Here is a 4,419-nt window from a genome sequence, read left to right on the forward strand (position 1 = left end):
CTTCTGCACAATGCACACCTGAAACACAGAGAGGAGAAAAAAAGAGACACATTCAAGCAAATTAGTATAAGATAAGCACATATAAACACACACATATCTACTGAAAAGCTAACGCACCAAAGCCAATTTCCAGCCCTACACAAGCACACACACTGTTATGTTTTCAAAATAGCTCTTTGGGCTGTTGATTAATGTGATCAGTGGGATAGAAAGCCTACAACACGAGCATGAAACGCTGACACACCAGGCAGCTCTAATGAACTTTATTTCCACACACTGAAGTCCAGTGTGTGGCTAAAAAACCACTTCCAAACAAATGAACTCATTACTTATTCAGCACAAGTTTCGTGGTTTTGTCAGGAAGTAGCAGCAAAAAAAAAAAAGATCAGAGGCAGAATAATGGGGCGCCAGAGAGGTCAGAGTCATTAGAGGAACATTACTGTTCGACCACAGAAAGCTCATGGATCTGCTCACAGTCCTCCCTGAACATATAATCCAATTTTTAAATGTTGTTATATTATAATATTAATATTGTTGTTGCTGGTGTTTTACAGCAGTTGACATCTGAGATGTTGCATTACTGCCTTTTTGTCTGTTCTTTAATTTTCTTTTCATGTCTCAAATATACCTCCACTCATTCAGTTTTATTTATTATTATTTTTTGGGTAACACTTTAGATTAGGGAACACATATTCACCATTAAAGGACTCATATTATACCCTATCTCTCCAAGTTAACCTAGTTCCCTGGTGTCCTAATGAACATGTCTGTGACATGCTTTGGTCAAAATACAATAAGGATGAAGCACCACAGCAGTTCAATCACCCTGCCAAAACAGCCCTGTTCAGAACGCTCGGTATAGTAGTATCTCTTCAAAAAAAAAAAAAAAGTAAAACGAAACTTAAGGGACAGGAAATGACATCAGCCGCAGAGGCTACTGGGAGCTAACAGCAGTTAGCATTTGGAAAAGTGATCATTTGCAGGCTCTAGCAGGCACATTGCTGTCATATATAACATGTATCCACTGGACAGATACATCCTCTGAGGCTGGAAGTTTGTGTAGGACTCTGTGCTGCACTGTGGAGCCAAGAATAGAACTTCCAGTTTTCGGATGCCGTTGCCCTCACCAGCACTCTCGCGTGTTTTACAGACATAACGGAGCTCCGGTACACAACAATTCCAGGAATTAAGCGCATTGTGACGTCCCAATGAGCACGGAAGTCATCATCGCATGTTTTATCTCCTGTACTTAGACTGAGGAGGACCATAAAAACATGAGTGAGTCATCTTTTTTCCCACTTTGCCGACTGATTGGACCTCCAGAGTCCCAAATATAAGGATGATTAAATTATTAAAAATTAGATTTTGCATAATATTTCCCCTTTAAGTAGGTGCTTACTAACATATACAAGTCGCATACTACAGCTTTATTAGTAATCAATAAGCACGTATTAACACCTTATTCGACATAACCTTATTCTACCTATATTACGATATGAATTAAGATTTTCCTACATAAGGTGTTTATACGTGCTGAATATTTATAAAGGGCTAGTATGCTATTTATATGCATGTTATTAAGCACCTCGTTAATGGTGACTATGTGTTCCTTAAAAAATTCCTTTAAAAAAGTGTTAGCATTTTTTGAATTATAGAACAAATACTTGGGTATACCTTGGGCATGCATTGGCAGAGTTAAAGCATAGGTTTACTAACATTAGTATAACGACTTTTATCTGACCAGATGATTAATCGTTTCAATTACTATCCCATTAATTGTTAGTTGCAGGTTTACGTATATAAACAACAACCCCCGATTTCCTTAAGTGAAGAAAGAGAAATCTGTTTGTCTTTGAGTGCACAATCTTTGTGGTAGTACGGCAGCAGGAAACATTGCTACACATCCACGTAATGCACTTAAAAAAAGGGGTCAAGATGGAATCTGATTAGCGACCACCTGCATGTAAGTGCAGTCTCCGATTCTCCTCCATAATTTGATTTCCCCCCACTAACCTGGCGTCTCGCGTGCGCGTAAATGTAGTCAACGTGACGCGCTCGCACGAAAGGAATTCACACTGTCATCCGCCGTTTAAGCTGCTGTTTTCGACCCTTATATGTGTGCCACTTTACCCCCGGCCCTCCTGCCAGGAGCATTTCCCCTACAGACAGAAAACCTGAGCTGGATTGAGTCATCAATAAGGCACAGGACTCGTCATAACGGCCTGCTGCAGACAGATGGTTGTTTTATACAGCGCTCTGGTCGTGATGTACTGCATCAGATGCCAATCTAAGCTGGAAATGTTCCCATTTGTTCAGTCTTTGAGTCTTATAAAAAATGCATATGTAGTGATTATGGTAATGCCATTTTAAAAATTGCTTAAATGGAGATTCAGAGCTTTAATGAGCATTTTCCAGGTTTCAGGTAGATGTTTAAACTAAAATCTGTCTGGTGAAATGAGAAAATCTACAAAGATGTAAAAGCGGTGTCTAGCCTCTTATTTTTGAATGTGCTAAGCTTGGTGTATTCTCTACTCTTATTAACCCCAAATGTTTGTGTTTTCATACCCTAGATATCTAAGTAGTCTAATCTAGTTTTCTTCAGTTTGGCTGCAGATGGAGTCAGATTTCAAGTCTGAATTATTTTTCAAGTCCACCCCTGTGTTTGTGGCATTCTCCTCCTGCACAGACAGAGCTCACAGATGAGTGCCGGGTCTGTCTTGGCTGTCTCTCCAGTTTCCTCCATCTGGATCTCCTCTATGCTCAGATTTCCCTTTACTTCTTTCATTTTCATACTGCAATGAAAATGCATCAAGCTCCTCCTCGTTCATCAACTGTCAGATTAAAGTGAGTTTCCAAAGCCTCTTACACAGGAATATTATCAGGTATACCTGGAATTTTTCTTTTAACCTTTAAAAAACGGTGATTAGTCTGCCCTGTGGTGTATTGTGTGTGAAATGTGTTGTCATGAAAACAAGGAGACAGAAAACTCTAACCACAGAGTGGAGCTCAGGTATAATGTTACAGATGCTGTGTTGTATTTTTTACTCTGATACTGTCATTCAAACTCAACAGCAAGTGAACGATTTGAAGACGCTGATAAAATGGAGATGAAATTAAAAAAATATTAAGCACTGTCCCAAGTTGTAAAAACTAACTGCTGGAAGATGGATGCATGTGTTAGTGTGTGGAAATGATACAGGAATTTCCATTGCTGCAAAGAAAATGAAGCTAACAAAGAAGAAATAAGTGCAGAAATTAATCTTATTCTACACTAATGACAATTGGAACCAAAGTCAATAAAGACCCAAGTGAATTGCAGAGTAATTTGATCCAAGAAAACCTATTTAAAACTGGGGATTAAATGGTGAGAGTGGGGTATATTCAGTCTTTGAACTGAAATAATCAGCATCACATCAGCAGAAAATGTTCCTTTTTGTCAGTTCAAATCTAAAAAAATCAACCCCACTGGACTTCAAGTCACCCTGCAGTTCAACCATAACGCTCTGGCTTCACATCATTTCTCTTCTTCCGCTCTTATGAGAAAAAAAAACTCCAAGCCTCCGAGCGATTTTCTTTTCCGTCTTCATCAGTGAGTTCAATACAGAGCCAGTTTTGCTCTGCTCTCAGCCAAACCAATCTGTGCCAATCTGCACCGTGATGTAAAGGTAGACGACATAAACTCACTTACACCCAGCAAACAAGCATACACAATCCACAGGGTCTTTCCTATTTAAAACAAAGCACCTTAACCCATTTACGTTTAAGCAATTGTCCATGTCAGCGTCTTCTGAGAACAAGAACATTTTTAGAGGCACTGCTGCATTTTCAGTAGCTCAGGCACAGGTCGTTACGCTCCGGGGTTTTTATAAAAATCAAGGCAGCCGATGGTCAATATATAGGGGAAATGATTTGGGGTTAATATGTTCTTTTTTTTGTGCCTCTTTGTGCTAAAATATAACAATTCAATAACATGTGATCTACAAAGATGCTTAACTTATTTATTGAATAACACCTTCTGCCTTTTCTCTCTGCACATATACACAAATACAGTATATTGTAGATTAAAACATAGACACACCATGAGTCACAATCACTGGATAGATCACAGATATTCTCCAGATGAAAATGTAAAAAGCGATCTAATCCAAATAACCTACATATATATACAGTATAATATGCTTGGCACACACTGTAAAGATGTAAATAAAAATCATGTTTGGGCTGTTTATTTCTTCTTTTTGGGAGAACAATATGTGTTACACAGTTAGAGGATGATGTCTTTGAAATGACTCAGCACAAATGTGATGTTCGCAGCTTCATAGTCCATAAATGTTCTAAAATGACTGTATCGGACTCGAGTTTGTGATATTAGTATTGGGATTTTCTCATAACAACAAACTTAAACAGCCTAATGAAATT

This window comes from Microchirus variegatus (genome assembly GCF_963457635.1).
Source record: "Microchirus variegatus genome assembly, chromosome: 11".
In the NCBI taxonomy this organism is placed as follows: domain Eukaryota; kingdom Metazoa; phylum Chordata; class Actinopteri; order Pleuronectiformes; family Soleidae; genus Microchirus; species Microchirus variegatus.